Source organism: Schistocerca nitens, chromosome 9 (assembly GCF_023898315.1).
Source record: "Schistocerca nitens isolate TAMUIC-IGC-003100 chromosome 9, iqSchNite1.1, whole genome shotgun sequence".
Classification (NCBI taxonomy): Eukaryota; Metazoa; Arthropoda; class Insecta; order Orthoptera; family Acrididae; genus Schistocerca; species Schistocerca nitens.
The window spans coordinates 52318619-52340119 of NC_064622.1; positions in this window are offsets into that span (position 1 = coordinate 52318619).

A 21501-nucleotide genomic window follows, 5' to 3' on the forward strand; every position below is an offset into this window, starting at 1 on the left:
TTTTGCTGTGGGCTGCGATTTCATATGATAGCACGGGCACTGTCGTTGTTAGCCCACGGACCCTGAAATTTGTATTTCAGTCTGGTGATTCGACCTGTCTTGCTGCCACTCATGAAAGAGATGTTTTCCAACAATATAACGTTCGCCCACATACCCGGCACGCTCTACAGAGGGTCGATATGCTGCCTTGGACTGCTTGATCACCTGATCTGTCTCCAAACAAGACATAACTGACATCATCGGACAACTCCCATCAAGTGCGAAAGGCATGGAACTCCATCCCACAAACTGATGCACATCTGCATGTTTGCATTCTAGATTCTGTAATTTGCACTGGTAATTGATGTTCCAGCATCTCACATTTTAAGTACCTTAGGTTACCTTAACCTGAGTATTAACCACTTAAATATGTTACTTAGAAAACTGTGTTCCCGAAATTCCATTTACATTATTTTTTTTCCATCGGTGTATATTACAGCTGTGTACGATCGATTAGAAGTATAGCAGTTTGCGCAGTGCATATCGTTTCTCTTGTTACATTTCTAGAGAAAATTTGCTTCGTTTGTGTAGTGTACATAGCTCCGCGTAGTCAGCGCGTACACAACTTTCCCACTAGAGCGCGCCCCGCTGAGCACAACAGCGCAGGCGCAACGCTCGTCCGTCTCCGCACTACGAGATGGCGCTGTCTTGGAGACGGACCAAATTCTGCTTCCGGCAATCCGCGTATTAATATGTAACGCAGCCAATGAGATTGCTGCTAACGTAGAACCTTTTCTCCTCGCGGATCACACTCGCGCAGTGATACCTGAACGCTCGAGGTATTATAACTAGAGATGGGTCGAACTCGTTCATTCCAGTGAACTACTTCATTCATTTCACTCTTTGCCGTGAAGCATTCAAATGAAGTAGTTCATTCGTGAAGTACGGAAGCCTGTCGAAGTTGCCCAGTTCGCCGCTCAGCCGCTGCTACGCTCGCTTCGCCTCGCTCGTACAATGAAGCTTCGTAATACTTCATAATTTTACCAACAGATGGCCGAACTATGCAGTAACGTGCACGCAACGTTTTACGCTCTTACAGCATCTGAGTTAACTTAAATAGAGCATGGTCGAAGGGGACAAAGGAAAGATAAACAGAGGAGCCTGTCACATATAAAGAAGGTATTACATTTAATCTTGCTCGAAATTTTCTCATGAAGCGTCCAAAAAAGTCTTTATCTGCCAAATGAAATATTATTTGTTGTATTCATGAACTGAAAAATAGGGCTACCAACGAAATGCAGTCCAATTTTATGTTCCTTGTAAAATTTAATCCAAAATAGAATGAGTATGTTTACCACTGTCACAGTCTATATACCTACGTTAAGTAATTATTCAGAAGTTTTCCTGGAGATTTTATTTTTGTTGAGAATAATAACCCTCCAGATTTAAAACGTAAACTGTCACCTGTAGTCATTGTTACGATTTCAGGTAAAATCACTTTTATTTTCATGTTGGCTGTGCGTGCTCACACAGCCAGCCCCTTCGTTTATATCTTTAATATTCATTTGTCTCCAAGCGCTGCCAACGGTAGGCTACCCGTAGACGCGAAGTATAGCTGCATAAATAGTCACGAGTAATGTCAGCACTGCACGTAGCAGCTGACGCTGCCTTCCTCTCGCCCCTCACCTCCCAAACCCCTCCTAAACCTATCGTTCCCCACAAACTCCGCGCGATTCGTCGACAGGCAGTAGAGGGAGGACTGACGTGAAGGGAGAAAGAGTGACGTAGCGCCGATGTAGTGGGAGAGGGGAAGAGAGTGAGTGAACTAGAAAAAAGTGTGGAGTGTGCTATCTGTGAAGAGTTTGAAGTGCCAGTTCATTGAAATTGAGTGGTTAGTTCACACTTCACTGAAGTGAAGCGTTCATTTGAACGACTCATTCACGAGCTCCCCATCACTAATTATAACGAGCGTACAGACCTCCGGTTAGTCAGTCTGCATTTATCTACACCAGTCTGTACCAGTCTGCATTAGTCTGCATTAGTCTACAGTCAAGTTTCAGTCTGCGCCTAATAAGATTATCATATGCCTGTACATAGCCATGAAGAGAAATGTATAGACACTTTGTCAAGTATCAGAGATATGTGAGAATAAGATTAACGTACCAAGACCAGGGGAACTTCAGATTGTCAATTGTAAACACCATCCAAAACCAAGTTACGTAATGTCTATTTTTTTATTATTTTAATAAATTTGTGTGAAAATTAATCAAGTTCTGTTTAAAGTTGGTCACCGTCAATCTGCTACGCTAAGCGTGCAAGTGGCAATTCTATCGTCTGACCTAACGGCAGAAGATAAACACGCCACCATAACACCACGAGACATATTGCTGATACTCGCCTACTTCGTTAGAGCGACAAGTCAAATAATCTGATGGTGTGTGTACCGAAGGTCTTACAGTACGCACACCACAGTTTGACAAAGCATGTAATTAGTGGAATGACGCCCTTCCGTATTTCAAGCACAAGTAACTAGTATTAATCCTACGTGAGTCCAGCCCGTAACACTTTATCCTTCTTTAGCGTGACATTTCTAAACTAGCCTCTTCCAATACATTACGCAACGTATCTGAAATCGACTCCTTTCAAAATAGAGACGCAGAACTTGTGGAGACGTGGTTGAAGAGTATCACTTTTGTTGAGCAGTGACAGCAAGTGTGTTGCAAACCTTCAGAAAACGACGACCTCTTGCTCGCAGTTCACTTGTATTTGCCTGCTGGGTTGGGCTGGTCTACTGCAACCGCCCGATCGCAGAGTCCTTGCTGGCGTAATTGGGTTAATTACGGCGCTGCCAACTGTCGGGGCAGCAAGTGTTTCGCGTCGCCACACTGTCGCAATCAATCAGCATTAGCCGCGGGGAAGTTGGGCTCGCAGCGCCGGCTAACGCGCCGCATTGCCGATAACCGTCCGCTCGCTTGCAGCCGAACCCCGAGTGTAATTTGCAACGAGTACGAGAACAGCGATGGCCACGAAATGGTACAAAGACAGTTACATAACGGGTAATACATCGAGCTCTACTTACTACCAAATCCGATATTCTTCTAATGAATTGAACCCCTCCTACCCTTTCTACGTATTAGCCTGACTTGAAGCTTGGAGGCATTTTTCGGTTGGTTCGTTTCCGTTTTAAGATAAACAACACAGTTAAATTAATCGAAGATAAATGCACCGTTACCTAAGACTTTATAATTACATTTAAATCTTTTCTTAATCCACTGCAATCGAAATTTTTCCCTAGTATTCATGGACAGTTTCTTGCGTAACGTACGAAGGCTGCAAAATTAAGATGTATACCAAACACCATGGGCTATTCTTTTCCTGCAGTGTTGCTTTTCAGTTAACCGTTTGAAAGGTGGCTACACTGAGCTGAAAGGTGGCTACACTGAGCCACAGCGCCAGAGATCGCGCTAGAGAGTATTGTTCCGCCGCCTCCACTGGCAGTGATTATTGAGAACTCGTAGTGGGCAGTGCTTGTCGAGGACTCGTAGTAGTCAGTGTGTGTTGAGATGTGCTAGTGGGTAGTGTTTGTCGAGATGTTGTTCCATATTTTATGCAGTTGTTTGATGGGCTAGACAGCAGATATTGTTGGAATGGAAAATTGTAATGATCAGAGTGCTTTGCGTCAATATATATGAAGGTAACAAAACTTGATTTATTTTTCATTATTTTAATGTCGTAAATAATGCTTCATTACAGGTTCAGTCAACAAAGCATCTGGCTTGTGTTCTTGTATTAGAGTGTAATTCTGGTTTTCTTGAGTAATTATGGTATTTCTATTTCCTTTAATTAATTCAGTATAAATGATATTTAAAATTTCTTGTGTTGTTGAAGAAGAACCGTGCCAGATGCGTACGTTGAGTCATACTTCCACACACAGAACAGTTACACTTGTGCCTTGGTTTCATAGGTTTTATAGTTGCTGGGGACTTAATTAATTAATTGTGTTAACGAAAATGTTCATTTCATTCTTTGTTGTTGTTCTATGCAGTCAGATTGCGTAATAATACTAGTCAGGGCCAACCGTTTACGAGACTTCGTAATCGGACAGACAGCTACTAAACCAAAAATTAAAATTATTTGCATTATACATTATCATTAAGCCCCCATGCACGTGGCGACCCTGCCAGGATCGTCCCTTGGAATTCTTCTGATTGTAAAAATAGTAGACAGTGGTATTGAAGTAATTTGTAGTTTAGTAATTGTAGTCTATATTGCATGAGTAGATTTGGTAATTGTCATTCTTCTAATGGTATTTTTTTTGTTTGTTTGTAGAATTTAATTTTTGTTGTCTTGTATACGCGTTTGACAATTTAGTGCAATTATTTCAATTGTTCGTTAATCGTGTTTGAAGGAAACATTTCGCGTGAATGGTATTGTTGGAGATGAGGAGTCATTGTGTATAATTTCGTACAGTGACGAGTTTTGTATTTGTAAATGATTACGCGATCGATGAAAAAGGCAAAAATGATGGATAGTCAGAATGACGAAATTGTTGACATGGCGAGCTCGCCAACACAGGAGAACAGTATGTTGAATAATGAAGTGGAAAACAATGTAATAAGTCGGGAAAATAGTCCGGAACCATTTCAAAATTTTTCTCAATCAGAAAATTTTCAGAATTCGAGATTAACGACAGAAGATTCTGGACTAGTATTGAATACAGATAGCCTTACAGCTATGACGAAGGAAGCTGGTTTTGAGGGAAATGTTAGGGGTGAAAGGAATTTGGAACTAGTTCATATGGAGCAGTTGATGGGTATAATATTAAATTTGGGATCTGAATTAAAAACTGAGATGGGAACAATTAAAACAGAGATGGGAACAATTAAAACAGAGATGGGAACTTTGGCAACACGGTTAGAAACAGATAGGGGAACAATGGAAACACGGTTAGATTCACTGGGATCACAGTTGGGATCACAAATAGGAACAATTAAAACTGATATGGGAACAATGGAAACACGTTTTGACTCACTGGGATCACAGTTAGGATCTGAATTAAAAACAATGGAAACACGGTTGGATTCACGAATAGGGACATGTTTCAAAAACATGAAAGATGAATTAAAGAAAGAAATTAGAGAGGAAGTACAACCGATTTTGAATGCTCACAATAATAGATTAATTGCAGTAGAGATTAGACAAAGGGAACAGGATAGAGAACAGGAAGAAAGAGATCGCGTGATAGTACAAAAATTTTCACAGTTAAATTTACAACGTGCACACGATAAGAAAGAAATATTTGAGAGAATCGAGGAATCCGTACCAAATGACAGAATAAATAATCTAACACAACAATAGGAACAGTTAACTACCAAATGTGTCAACACTGAAACCCGAGTCGCGACACTTACGGAAGACATAAGTAAACAGAAAGAAAAAATAGGTGAATTATCGGAAAGAGTTGAGGAGATTTCTGATAAACTGACAAATCTTAGTTTACATGGGGACAGATATTCGGATGATACAGCTCCATTGCCATTTGCGGAAACTGAAGAGTACCAGAACATAAATAAACATGTTGAAAATCAGGGAAAATTTAATGAACGCGTTAAAAGGGAAGTTGAGGCATTACGGAAGCAAGTCAAACAAATTGAAGGCGAAATCGTAGGAAAAGACAGCAAAAGAAATTTAGAATCACAGATAGCAGAGGGCTTTGAAGAAAATAATTTGTTTCATTTACGGGACGCAACAAGAGAGCGCCAGGCGCGCGAACTTGACAATAATCGACATTCAAACTGGGACAGACGCGGTAGGTCTTTGTCGCCACGAGGCGAAAACTTTGACTATAAACACTTTTTGACTGTTCGGAAATTTAAGATCTCCCGCAATTCTAAGAATGACATACATCCATGTGCATGGTTAGATCAATTTATGTATGCACTCCCACCAAATTGGCCACTAAGTCACAAACCGGAATTTATGTGTGGATATTTAGAAAACGAACCGGCGACGCGGATGCGTGCACTCATTAGAGATTGTAATAATCTGAATGATTTTTATCATGCATTTCTATCGGCATATTGGTCCGAAAACACACAAGACAGAGTCAAACATAGTCTGATTATGCAGCGTAATTTTAAACAGTCTGAGTTCCGCACGCCGGCAGAATACTTTGAAGACATAATTCGAAAGAATCAGTTCTTGTCCAACCCTTATAGCCCGACTGAATTAATTCGCATTTGTTTAACTAAGCTGCCACAATCCATAAGACAAACTGCTTTAGCCGGAAGATGTAAAGACGACATTGAGACTTTTAAGACTTTGTTACAAGAACTTGAGTATGACAATGACGACGGGACTAATTGTAACTTTTTCAGTAACAGTAATTACGATAGATTTTCAGAGAAAAGGGATAGTGATCGGAACGGGCGTTATATGGGTAATTTTGAGAATGACAGACGTAACAGACAGGACAATAGATACCAGCCTTGTGACAATAAGAGGCGTTCTAACAGAAATTACACAGACAATTATAATAACGGTAATTCTTACCGGAATGATCAATCATACGGAAACAGTAATCGGTATCATCAAGACAGAAATTATCCATACAATAATAGAAATTCTTACTACAGAAATAACCAGGGTAGTAGATACAACAATAATTACAGAAGTGACAGTCGAAATTATACAAGAAGTAGTTATGCAGACAGACAGGAAAACAGAAATTTTAGTAACAGACACAACCAAGAATTTGCATCTAACAGACAGGAAGGACCTAATTGGCATCCTCCGCGTGACAGAAATTCAGAGAGACAAGTGGAAATAGTAGAAATTGATCCGCGAAATGACGGGAATAATCAAAGACGTGACGCAAACAATCGACCATGACTTGCAGCTTCGGCTTCTGGCAGCAATATAGACGGTTCAGAAAGTAATGACACTACAACTTTACACCACGTACGCCTGGAAGATATGAGAGACATTTTGCTAGGCGAAAAGGAAAATAATGTAGACGCATTTTTACATCCTGTTATTGAAGTATGTGTGGGTAAGAATAAGTTCACTGCAGTTTTAGATTCTGGGAGCCCATTGAACGTCATTAGTGAATCAGTTTTTCGTATATGTGAAAGAACTATTGCCTGTCCTGTGTTACCTATTTCTAAAACTACTATTCGAGGAGCGATTTCTGGAAAAGGTGTGGAAGTTAAACAACAGACCAACCTAAATTTCATTTGTCAAGGATACGAATTGTCTGCTAATTTTATTATTGTTCCATTACTCAGTACACAGATTATATTAGGTATCGAGTTTCTTAACACACATAAGGCAATTTTGAACTTTAAAGAAGGAAGTGTGAATTTGACTGTTGCCGGAATGCCGAAATGTTTGAAATTTTTCGAGTGTTTAGCAAGATCTGAATCAGATACAAAATGTTTAAGGTTTCTTACTTCTGATGTTTTCGTTGAGCATTATGACGACAGTGTGTTTATTCATGACAATGACAATAGATACAGAGACGCGATGGAGGATGTAATTAGTAGCGAAGAATTAATTAATGAAAAGGTTAAGAAAGCTGAAGTACCAGATGACGTTGCAAGAGAAGAGCTGCACCATATTTTGACTTCACATGCTACAGTGTTTAGTCATCACACAGGAACTATACACGGCTTACAATATTTATTTAAGGTAAAAGAACACATACCATTTCGCGGGAAAACGTACGCTATTCCTTTGGCTTACAGAGACAAGGTTAAGAATGAACTTCAATACATGTTAGATCAGGGCATTATTGAGCCAGCTGTCAGTCCTTATACCAGCCTACTACACGTTGTTCTTAAAAAGGATGGGTCAATTCGTTTGGTTCTGGATTCCAGACAGATAAATAATATCATCATTCCTGAAACTGACCGCCCACAAAATTTAGATGAACTTCTTCAACATTTCCATGGAATTAAAGTTTTATCCACGATTGATATGCGCGCAAGTTTTTGGCAAATAGAACTCCACCCTGATTGTAGAAAATACACTGCCTTTTTAGCCTTTGGTAACTGCTACCAGTTTCGGAAATTACCGTTTGGACTTACTGTATCTTCTGCAGCATTCATTCGTAGCTTAAATGAAATTTTACCTGTTTATCTTCGTGACAATATTACTTCATATGTTGACGATATTCTTATTGCTAAACGTTCTTGGAGTGAGCATAACAAAATTTTGGATTCATTATTACGTATTTATGCACGAGTTGGCATGACAGTGAACTTGGAAAAATCTGAATTTGGTCGTTCTCAGGTGAAATTTCTCGGTCACATTATTTCTACAGAAGGTATTCTTCCTGATCCAGAGAAATTAGACACTATTCGTAATTATGCTGTATCTACCACAAAACGTGATGTTCGTAGTTTCTTGGTGTCTGTAATTTTCTTAGACGCTTTGTTAGATTGGACAATTTGGCCACACCTCGTTTATGTGAACTATCTGGAAAGAAATCTAATTGGTGTTGGGATGAGGAAGCTCAGTCAGAATTTGAACAACTTCGTGATGCTTTAGTTGCTGCTCCACTTCTTTCACATCCGGATCTATCTAAAGATTTTTGTTTGGCGACGGACTCATCGTACAAAGGCCTAGGTGCACATTTATTTCAAGAGATAGAAGAAGACGGCGTTGTAGTACAGAAAACTATTGCCTTTGGAAGTCGTGTTCTCTCTAAATCAGAAAAGAATTATTCGATTACGGAACTTGAAGCTTTGGCTGTTGTTTGGGCTTTCACAAAATTTCGCACATTTTTGTTCGGTAGACATACTAAGGTTTACACTGATCATCGAGCTTTGGAATTTCTTATGTCGACAAAATTAACTCATGGCAGATTGTCACGATGGGCGTTGTACCTACAGGAATTTGATTTTAGTATTGTTTACATACAGGGATCTTCAAATATTGTTGCTGATGCTTTATCACGTGCACCTATGGGTTTGAAACAAAGTGCTGAAGAGGACTGCAAAGAAAACCATTATTGTTTGATGTACATTTAAGGTGTTGCGTTTGAGAATTTTATTTCGTCTTCGCTCCAGGACATCGCTAAGGAGCAAAACAAGGATCCAATCTGGAAGGACATTAAGGAGAAGTGGAGGAGAAAGGAAAGCGTAGCGATCAGACAGTATTATTTAGTTCGCAATGACATTCTTTTCAAACGAAAATCGGTCGACAACTCTGTTTGGTTAGTTTGTATTCCTGATGAGTGGGTCCATAAATTGATTTGGTACACACATTTTAGTTATGCGCACTTTGGTCCCAGAAAATGCTTTCATAAATTACGAGAAAATTGCTACTGCAGTAATATGGAAAAACGTATTCGATCTGTTCTTGCCAAATGCAAATTATGTCAAAAGGCTAAGCCGCCAACTGTTTCTCACAGAGCACCGTTGTTTCCTATCATTCCAGCGAAATTAAAGGACATGGCTGCAGTCGATTTGTTCGGTCCAGTGGTTCGTTCTACTAATGGTTTTGCGTACATTTTCGTAGCAGGGGAATTGACGTCAAAATATGTGTGTTTCACACCTTTACGCAAAGCAACAGCTCGTTCAGTATCTAATGCTTTTATCAAACATTTTCTTAAAGAAGTTGGTCATGTTGATAAGGTTATATCTGATAATGGATCACAGTTTCGCTCTAAAATTTGGCTTCGTACTCTACGGCGTCGGAAGACTAAACCAATTTTTATTTCACTTTTCCACCCTCAATCTAATGCTTCAGAGAGATGGATGAAGGAAATCAATAAATTGTGTCGTCTTTATTGTCATCATAATCACAGAACTTGGGATCAGTATCTTCATATTTTTCAAAACATTCTGAATAAACTTCCTAATGACTCAACTTCTTTACCGCCTCTATTGATATTAAAAAATAAAGTACCAACAAATCGCATTTCTGAAATCGTTCCTTTTCCGCCTTCACGGAAACTGCGGCATTCTGAAGTTGTCAACCTGGCTCTACGAAATATTGCGTCTGCGGCTGCAAGAAGAGAGAAATCAGCTAAACGTCCTGGTCGTTTAAAAATTTTGTCAGTTGGTCAAAAGGTGTTAATTAAGTCTCACCGTTTGTCTCATAAAGGAAAAGGCTTATGTCGCAAATTTTTTCTGCTTTATAACGGTCCGTATAGGGTTCGCAAATTTATTCATGATAACACTGTTGAAGTAGAAACTCTTAAATCTCGGCGCTCTAAGGGAATACATCACGTATCTAACGTTAAAATTTTTGTGGAATGACATACTTCTGAGAAACCAACAGTTGTACGTAAACACACGGAGAATGCAAGGATACCGCGCCGTGTTCCGGCGGCGGCACATACTCAAAGCAACAGTCAGTCTGCGCGCCGCACAAGGCAGTCGTTGACCGCAAACAATTACTTCCTACGTCACGCGCCAACAGCTGATCGAGCGCTCAGTGTGAATGCACTGACAGCCGTAAACAAATACACAGTCTAATTTCTCCGATTAAATTCTGTATAAGCTATGGTGACTTTATAAATTACGTTATTAACGTTCAGTATTTTTCAGGATATGGTTCTATAAAATATTTAAGAACTTCAGGTAAATTCTGTGCGTGTCCGACGTTAAGACGACTTGCTATTGAGAAAATTTCAGGAAGAATGTCATTTCGAAGAAGAAAGTAATAAACAAAAAAGGTAACGATTAATTGAGTTTATTTTTCAGGTAACATATTTCCACTTAGGTACGTACTTTAGACGTAATTTGCTGCTTGCGATTACGTGACTCATACTTTGTGCTAAATTTCGTGTTCTATGAATTTACTTGTGAAGCGACGTGCTTACGCACATTAACTGATTTTGACGATGATTGATTAATGAACAGGCTTGTTATTTGTATATATTATGCATCACTTGGCTGCACTGCTTTTTCACTGATATATTTTTCTATTATGTGCCTGCTGTGCTTATTTATTTAAATTATAATTGTCACCTGATTAATTGTCCTGACTGTAGTTAGGTATGTAGGTTACACTTTGTGATTTATCTGCTTGCGCCTTCATGTTTACTTATTAAGATTACATATGAACATTTATTTGCTTATGCTGAATGATGCTAATGACTTGTTTATTACGTAAGATATATGTTTGCTGCTGTGCGTATGGATTGCATATTTACACACTTCTGTTTTGTTGTCATAACTGTAAGTTGGTATATAGAAATGCTGATATACTGTGTACAAACATAGAGTTTAGGTCACACTATGGTATTAATTATAGATTGTTCGCTTGGCAGAGCCTCGTTGTAGGGATTGTGCTGCATCCACTTGTTGACATTCTGTTCTCTACTGGTATATTTACGCGCTATTGCATGTTTTGCTTACGCTCAGTGCCTTATATTTAAAGATAAGAAAATGAACTGCTATAATTCTATGAACGACATTGGTACAAGAAACTGCATAGAAGTCACATGAGCTGGAGGTTTTTAGGAAGCTGTATAAATTTATGCTAATAGGAAGGAAGCTAACGACGTGACATACCAACACTAGGTTTAGACCATTGACAGTTATTACACTGCATTATTCGTGAGCAATTGAAATAGGAAGTGACACTTGACACAAGAAATACTCCACATGTTTGCTTCTGCCATGATTCTTGAAGTGGTGTACACACTGTGAAATATTATGATCATTCACACTCCGTAATCGTAATTAATTACTGAGAGTTATTCGAACTAAGTCTGTTAGAGGTCATGTACGCATTTCTTTTATTTAATGATGGACAAGGTAAACAAAATGTATCTTATAATTTATAATGAGTAGCAGATTTGGATCAGATGGATTACACGAGAGGTTGTGTGTTGACATTGTGTCTTCGGATTGTATGAGATGATGAATTGAGGTTTGCATTAGGATTTTGTCTGCACTTGTTCGAGGAGACTGACTAGAGGAAAGAGTTGTTATGGAAGTGAAATGATATTGGTGCTGAGGTTTATATGTATCGACGTATTATTGAGGTATTGAGATTATGTGAAGTTGATGATTATTGGAGTTTTCATGGACAAGAGGTATTATTGATGATAAGGTTTATATGTATCGACGTATGAGGTATTATTATAGTATTGAGATTATGCGATGCTGATGATTATTGGAGTTTGGTGGATAAGAGGTGAAGTAAGTGAGGAGCATATTTTTTTTGTTGGTCTATATGGAACAAGGAGGATGAAGATGGCAGACTAGAACACTCAAGTACAAAGAAGATTGTCTACACACACACTTTGTTAAATCAATAAGCAGTATATACTTTTTTTTTGAAGAGAGGAAGTATTTGCATATCTTGGCTCACTTACAGTTGTTCAGCAACCGTAAATTTTGATCTGGCTTGGCAAACATTGCTCTTGACATGATGACTATGACGTTGACTAACTATTATTGACTGTTATACATTGCTGCCACTACTACTTGATACACATGATGAACATAAAATTTTGACAGAATTGCATTTACACAGTTAACACTATTCAATTACACAGTAGCACTAATGTGGATGAAAGATGAGTGAGTGTGTTTTGTGTGTTTTCCTTTTCCTATCCCAAATTGGTACCAACCTATCTCCTAAATATTATTTTACTTGTTTGTTGTGGCTTGCACTGACACCTATAAATATTATAGGTTTACTGGTATTTGTGTATTGTAATAGTTAATAGGACAATTATCTGATATCATTTGTGTGTTTGTTATGATTTGTATGTTTAGTGTAAAAGCATTGTATGTGTATTCAAACTATTGTTCATGCCTGAACTGTCTGATTAGTGATAGTGCTGCACTTTTCAACATGATGTGTGACATTTAGTCATGTTTAATTTCTGCTGATGAACAGTGTGATTAGTGAAAGTGAATTTTATGGACTGCGGTCAGCACCTGGTCAACATTACTGGGTGCCACTGATGGACTGCTTCTACCGAAATAATGTCACTTGTTGCTGTGTGCACCTGCTCAACATTTCTGGTGCCACTAATGGAACTGCTTATACTGAAATGGTGTTACTTGTTGGTGTCTGCACCTGCTCAACATTGCTGGTGCCACTAATGGAACTGCTTATACTGAAATGGTGTTACTTGTTGGTGTCTGCACCTGTTTAACATTGCTGGGTGCCACTGATGGACTGCTTCTACTGAAAAGATGTCACCTGTTGATGTCTGCACCTGCTCAACATTGCTGAGTGCCACTGATGGACTGCTTCTACTGAAAAGATGTTACTTGTGGGTGTCTGCACCTGTTCAACATTGCTGGGTGCCAGTAATAGAACTGTTTCTACTGAAATGGTGTTACTTGTTGGTGTCTGCACCTATTCAACATTACTGGGTGCCACTGATGGACTGTTTCTAGTGAAAAAATGTCACTTGTTGGTTTTTGCACCTGTTGACCATTGCTGGGTGCTACTGCTGGAACTGTCAACTGCTTATTCTTGAGCTATGGAAAGCGTTTATGTGAATATTTGTATAAACTGATTTTTTGTGTATTACTATTTGTGAAAAGTTATGAGACTCTTACCTGCACATATTCGTCATTGCTGACGCTATTGAGTGAACTGTTTAACCATATAATACTTGTGTAAACTGTTATGTAAAATCACATGTATGAAAGAATTTGTATTGCTTACTGTATTTTATATATTAGGTTATTGAAAGGTCAGTGCAAAGCCAAAATTTTATCTAGTTATATGATATTTATGCATTAATATTATCTTTTATTTTTGTCTGTATTTTTTTTTGACGAATTTGGTGGTATTTTCACCACCAATGCTGGCAAAAATACCATCAAATTCTAGCCGTGGAGGAAGGGCATATGAAAGGTGGCAACACTGAGCTGAAAGGTGGCTACACTGAGCCACAGCGCCAGAGATCGCGCTAGAGAGTATTGTTCCGCCGCCTCCACTGGCAGTGATTATTGAGAACTCGTAGTGGGCAGTGCTTGTCGAGGACTCGTAGTAGTCAGTGTGTGTTGAGATGTGCTAGTGGGCAGTGTTTGTCGAGATGTTGTTCCATATTTTATGCAGTTGTTTGATGGGCTAGACAGCAGATATTGTTGGAATGGAAAATTGTAATGATCAGAGTGCTTTGCGTCAATATATATGAAGGTAACAAAACTTGATTTATTTTTCATTATTTTAATGTCGTAAATAATGCTTCATTACAGGTTCAGTCAACAAAGCATCTGGCTTGTGTTCTTGTATTAGAGTGTAATTCTGGTTTTCTTGAGTAATTATGGTATTTCTATTTCCTTTAATTAATTCAGTATAAATGATATTTAAAATTTCTTGTGTTGTTGAAGAAGAACCGTGCCAGATGCGTACGTTGAGTCATACTTCCACACACAGAACAGTTACACTTGTGCCTTGGTTTCATAGGTTTTATAGTTGCTGGGGACTTAATTAATTAATTGTGTTAACGAAAATGTTCATTTCATTCTTTGTTGTTGTTCTATGCAGTCAGATTGCGTAATAATACTAGTCAGGGCCAACCGTTTACGAGACTTCGTAATCGGACAGACAGCTACTAAACCAAAAATTAAAATTATTTGCATTATACATTATCATTAAGCCCCCATGCACGTTGTCGATCAGGCAATGGTAAAAATGCCATGAAAATACATAACTAACATAACTAACAGCAAAGGATGATATCGGATGAATGTGCCAAACGGTTACAATTAAAATGAAGCTATTAGCCGAGGCCCAGGGTGGAATGTAATTGTCGCTTGGTACTGATATTCTAATGCGTTAATGCGGAACCCATTCAAGCTGGAAAAAATTGTTTCCAATTTTAGCCATCTCTTGCGAATCTGGCAGTGGGAATGCAATAAAGTCGTTTAGAAATGTTTCCACATGTAACGGTATCTGGCAGTGGGAATGCAATAAAGTCGTATAGAAATATAAATTAGAGAGTGCAATAATCAGTCGTTCTTTTTAGATTTTATTATGCAAATCCAGTTTTCGGATAGTAGCTAACCGTTCTAAATACGCTACTTTTTTTTCTCAGTGTTTCTAAGTCGGTGTTGTTCGGGCGTCAGTCACAGTTCTTCGAATACATTTCATATAGAAATGTTTCCATATGTAATGGATTAGGAATTGAACATGGTCAGAAAAGGTCGAACAAGTGAGAAAGGCATAAAGTGGATTTTTTTATTTACCTCCGCATACACCATTTGTTCAGTATGCGCACCCAAGACGTCGTCCAGATGTTGCATCCGTAAAACGACGTCATCTATGGTTGTTCGCACCACTTGTGGTGGAATCCGAGCAACATGTACACTATCTTTCAGATCAGAAGGAGAGCCGGCCGGAGTGGCCGTGCGGTTCTAGGCGCTACAGTCTGGAACCGAGCTACCGCTACGGTCGCAGGTTCAAATCCTGCCTCTGGCATGGATGTGTGTAATGTCCTTAGGTTAGTTAGGTTTAATTAGTTCTAAGTTCTAGGCGACTGATGACCTCAGTAGTTAAGTCGCATAGTGCTCAGAGCCGTTTTCCATCAGGTGGAGAGTGGAAACGTCCCTGGTAAACGCGTTGAGTTACATAAGGCAAAAATGACATGGACTCGAATTGGGAGATGTTACAGACCATGCATCGGGAAAATCTGAGGGGATACCACGTTCGTGGGACGTTGCATTAAGCAAATATACTCCTGGAAATTGAAATAAGAACACCGTGAAATCATTGTCCCAGGAAGGGGAAACTTTATTGACACATTCCTGGGGTCAGATACATCACATGATCACACTGACAGAACCACAGGCACATAGACACAGGCAACAGAGCATGCACAATGTCGGCACTAGTACAGTGTATATCCACCTTTCGCAGCAATGCAGGCTGCTATTCTCCCATGGAGACGATCGTAGAGATGCTGGATGTAGTCCTGTGGAACGGCTTGCCATGCCATTTCCACCTGGCGCCTCAGTTGGACCAGCGTTCGTGCTGGACGTGCAGACCGCGTGAGACGACGCTTCATCCAGTCCCAAACATGCTCAATGGGGGACAGATCCGGAGATCTTGCTGGCCAGGGTAGTTGACTTACACCTTCTAGAGCACGTTGGGTGGCGCGGGATACATGCGGACGTGCATTGTCCTGTTGGAACAGCAAGTTCCCTTGCCGGTCTAGGAATGGTAGAACGATGGGTTCGATGACGGTTTGGATGTACCGTGCACTATTCAGTGTCCCCTCGACGATCACCAGTGGTGTACGGCCAGTGTAGGAGATCGCTCCCCACACCATGATGCCGGGTGTTGGCCCTGTGTGCCTCGGTCGTATGCAGTCCTGATTGTGGCGCTCACCTGCACGGCGCCAAACACGCATACGACCATCATTGGCACCAAGGCAGAAGCGACTCTCATCGCTGAAGACGACACGTCTCCATTCGTCCCTCCATTCACGCCTGTCGCGACACCACTGGAGGCGTGCTGCACGATGTTGGGGCGTGAGCGGAAGACGGCCTAACGGTGTGCGGGACCGTAGCCCAGCTTCATGGAGACGGTTGCGAATGGTCCTCGCCGATACCCCAGGAGCAACAGTGTCCCTAATTTGCTGGGAAGTGGCGGTGCGGTCCCCTACGGCACTGCGTAGGATCCTACGGTCTTGGCGTGCATCCGTGTGTCGCTGCGGTCCGGTCCCAGGTCGATGGGCACGTGCACCTTCCGCCGACCACTGGCGACAACATCGATGTACTGTGGAGACCTCACGCCCCACGTGTTGAGCAATTCAGCGGTACGTCCACCCGGCCTCCCGCATGCCCACTATACGCCCTCGCTCAAAGTCCGTCAACTGCACATACGGTTCACGTCCACGCTGTCGCGGCATGCTACCAGTGTTAAAGACTGCGATGGAGCTCCGTATGCCACGGCAAACTGGCTGACACTGACGGCGGCGGTGCACAAATGCTGCGCAGCTAGCGCCATTCGCCGGCCAACACCGCGGTTCCTGGTGTGTCCGCTGTGCCGTGCGTGTGATCATTGCTTGTACAGCCCTCTCGCAGTGTCCGGAGCAAGTATGGTGGGTCTGACACACCGGTGTCAATGTGTTCTTTTTTCCATTTCCAGGAGTGTATTTCACTGGTCGATCGAAATGAGGTGCTGCCCCATCTTGCATGAGAAGATTTGTTTCGACAGCTGCGTCCTTCCGAAGCAGGAGTCAAAAGTCATACCAACACGACTTGATGCCGTGCAGACGGCATGGTACGCTTGATAGGCAGACTGAGAAAAAAAAGTGCTTGTGAATCCAGACCATACAGCCACGTACGGGGAGTGTAGTGAGTCGTCCTGTACTACGTGCGGCTTAACAGCAACACAAATTCGGCAGTTCGGTGTATTCACTGCACGCTGTACTGTACAACGTGCCTCGTCACTCAAAAAATTGCCTAGTCACATTTCATCAAATCCGTTCCTTGGCAGAAACTGAAGAGCAGGTTCAGAAGTTTCTTTTGGATGACGAAGTTTCAATTGCTGCACTGCCTGGTTCTTGTATGCGCACCGTTGTAAAACAGACCACAATGCTTTCCATGGTGTCGAGTATGGGATGGACAGTCCTCGTCAAACCGTACGGGCACGAGCTCAGTTCGGGGCACGTCCTGCGTGGTCAGTTACAACCTGCCTCGGGCATGGATGTGTGTGATGTCCTTAGGTTAGTTAGGTTTAATTAGTTCTAAGTTCTAGGCGACTGATGACCTCAGTAGTTGTCGCATAGTGCTCAGAGCCATTTTCCATCAGGTGGAGAGTGGAAACGTCCCTGGTAAACGCGTTGAGTTACATAAGGCAAAAGTGACATGGATTCGAATTGGGAGATGTTACAGACCATGCATCGGGAAAATCTGAGGAGATACCACGTTCGTGGGACGTTGCATTAAGCAAATATTTCACTGGTCGATCGAAATGAGGTGCTGCCCCATCTTGCATGAGAAGATTTGTTTCGACAGCTGCGTCCTTCCGAAGCAGGAGTCAAAAGTCATACCAACACGACTTGATGCCGTGCAGACGGCATGGTACGCTTGATAGGCAGACTGAGAAAAAAAAGTGCTTGTGAATCCAGACCATACAGCCACGTACGGGGAGTGTAGTGACTCGTCCTGTACTACGTGCGGCTTAACAGCAACACAAATTCGGCAGTTCGGTGTATTCACTGCACGCTGTACTGTACAACGTGCCTCGTCACTCAAAATATTGCCTAGTCACATTTCATCAAATCCGTTCCTTGGCAGAAACTGAAGAGCAGGTTCAGAAGTTTCTTTTGGATGACGAAGTTTCAATTGCTGCACTGTCTGGTTCTTGTATGCGCACCGTTGTAAAACAGACCACAAAGCTTTCCATGGTGTCGAGTATGGGATGGACAGTTCTCCTCAAACCGTACGAGCACGAGCTCAGTTCGGGGCACGTCCTGCGTGGTCAGTTACAACCGTCAATTACGTCCATCAGGGTAGGACACTTTCCTCTTCCAGGTGCCACATCAAGCTACCCGTATTTTAGAAGTCCACTATCGTTTTCTTTAAACCATTTGATGATATCGGGCGTCTCCTCAGATTATCCCGTCGTGGATACTCTCTCAGTTCAGCACTGCAGTTGTTACCGAACAGTGCATGGTCTCTCACCTCGATGGCCATACTGGCTTCACACTTTTTTTTTTTTTGGTCATCAGTCTACTGACTGGTTTGATGCGGCCCGCCACGAATTCCTTTCCTGTGCTAACCTCTTCATCTCAGAGTAGCACTTGCAACCTAAGTCCACAATTATTTGCTTGACGTATTCCAATCTCTGTCTTCCTCCACAGTTTTTGCCCTCTACAGTTCCCTCTAGTACCATGGAAGTCATTCCCTCATGTCTTAGCAGATGTCCTATCATCCTGTCCCTTCTCCTTATCAGTGTTTTCCACATATTCCTTTCCTCTCCGATTCAGCGCAGAACCTCCTCATTCCTTACCTTATCAGTCCACCTAATTTTCAACATTCGTCTATAGCACCACATCTCAAATGCTTCGATTCCCTTTTTTTCCGGTTTTCCCACAGTCAATATTTCACTACCATACAATACTGTACTCCAGACGTACGTCCTCAAATTTCTTCCTCAAATTAAGGCCGGTATTTGATATTAGTAGACTTCTCTTGGCCAGAAATGCCTTTTTTGCCATAGCGAGTCTGCTTTTGATGTCCTCCTTGCTCCGTCCGTCATTGGTTATTTTACTGCCTAGGTAGCAGATTTCCTTAACTTCATTAATTTCGTGACCATCAATCCTGATGTTAAGTTTCTCGCTGTTCTCATTTCTACTACTTCTCATTACCTTCGTCTTTCTCCGATTTACTCTCTAACCATATTGTGTACTCATTAGACTGTTCATTCCGTCAGCAGATCATTTAATTCTTCTTCACTTTCACTCAGGATATCAATGTCATCAGCGAATCGTATCATTGGCATCCTTTCACATTGTATTTTAATTCCACTCCTGAACCTTTCTTTTATTTCCATCATTGCTTCCTCGATGTACAGATTGAAGAGTAGGGGCGAAAGGCTACAGCTTTGTCTTACACCCTTCTTAATACGAGCACTTCGTTCTTGATCGTCCACTCTTATTATTCCCTCTTGGTTGTTGTACATATTGTATATGACCCGTCCCTCCCTATAGCTTACCCCTACTTTTTTCCGAATCTCGAACAGCTTGCACCATTTTATATTGTCGAACGCTTTTTCCAGGTCGACAAATCCTATGAAAGTGTCTTGATTTTTCTTTAGCCTTACTTCCATTATTAGCCGTAACGTCAGAATTGCCTCTCTCGTCCCCTTACTTTGCTAAAGCCAAACTGATCGTCACCTAGCGCATTCTCAATTTTCTTTTCCTTTCTTCTGTATATTATTCCTGTAAGCAGCTTCGATGCATGAGCTGTTAAGCTGATTGTGCGATAATTTCGCACTTGTCAGCTCTTGCCGTCTTCGAAATTGTGTGGATGATGCTTTTCCGAAAGTCAGATGGTACGAGGGCTATTCCGAAAGTAAGGTCCGATAGGTCGCGAAATGGAAACCACGGTAAAAATCAAAAATGTTTTATTTGCAACAGTTAGATACACCTTGCAGCTACTTATCTCCATAGTCGCCGACCCGACGTGTATCGTAGCGTTGTACCAACTTTCCCATACCCTCGCTATAGAAGGCAGCCGCCAGTGCTCTCCGCCAATTCTCTACGCTGGCCTACGGCTCGTTGTCTTGTGCCGAAATGTTGTCTTCATAACCAGCGGTTCATGTGACCTGAGCTGAAACTCAGAGGGAGACAATTACGGGTTGTATTGTGGGTAATCTCACATTTCCATTTGAAAACGATGCAGGAGCATCTTCATTGCCCCTGCAGAATGCGGCTGAGAATTGTCTTGAAGACGAAACAGCACGACAGTTATGTAATGTTAGCTGCATAGCTTCAGGGGAAATTTCTCACCAGGTCCCCGTACTTGGCGGCAGACACTATTTTCTAGACATCTTTACGCACTCACTGCGAGCTCAGAAATGAGAAGAGCGACGTGATGCTAACTGGGGTTATACTAGAGACACTACCCAACACATCTGTGCAAAGCTTTATCGGATTTTCATAGTCGTTTCCATTTCGTGACCGATCGGACCTTACTTTCGGAATAGCCCTCGTATTTCGCCAGACTCATATATTCTACACACCAACGTGAATAGTCGTTTTGTTGCCACTTCCCCCAATGATTTTAGAAGCTGCATGTAGTTCACACGTTATGGCTTGTGAAATGGCTGCATGGCTGCCATACCGTCCAGATTTCCTTCTAGAGGCAAGAATGTGAACTAATTTGTTCCCCAGCCTAAATCGGTTCTGCATTAACGCATTTGATCACCTACAAAATTTCGCTGTCATAAGGTATTTACAGCCCACAGTGGGCCTCCGTGAGTAACAGAGTAGCTGCCCTTCAATTGTGACCACGAGTTACACGCAGTAAAACAGTTCTAATTATCATTTAGAAAGAATGGAGTGGCGACCCCCATACTTCAAGATGGTGTTAACTGTTCTCTAAATATTAACTCTTCAATGTACCGCATTTCTCCCAACAATGGACAACTGGGTGAAGACCGTTCATGGCTACTCAGGAAATGTTGGCCCTCAAAAATGACTCTTCCGTCATTCTAGAAATGCCAAGACTAGGCCCCATGTCAGGAAGTTAGGGTGTCGTGATCTGAGACAAAATGTGGCAGCTCAAAGAAGCTGCATGTGTGACTGTGATCGGAGCAGAATTCAGTCTCTGGTAATCCATGAAGAAAAGTGGGACAGCCGCCGGATGTGTAGTATCTGAATATTGATAACAAAACCAACCGCTTTATTGGAATCCAACGACGTTTATTCTTTCTAACCCATGCCACCAGTTTCGACGTCAAATGGAGTCATGGTGTCATCTTCAGGCGCCAAGCGTAGCTTTCCGTCCACAACTGCTATGACAAAGACGAACGTAGTCTTCAGATGGGAGCAGTTATCGAGCATTTACGCCAACATGTGCA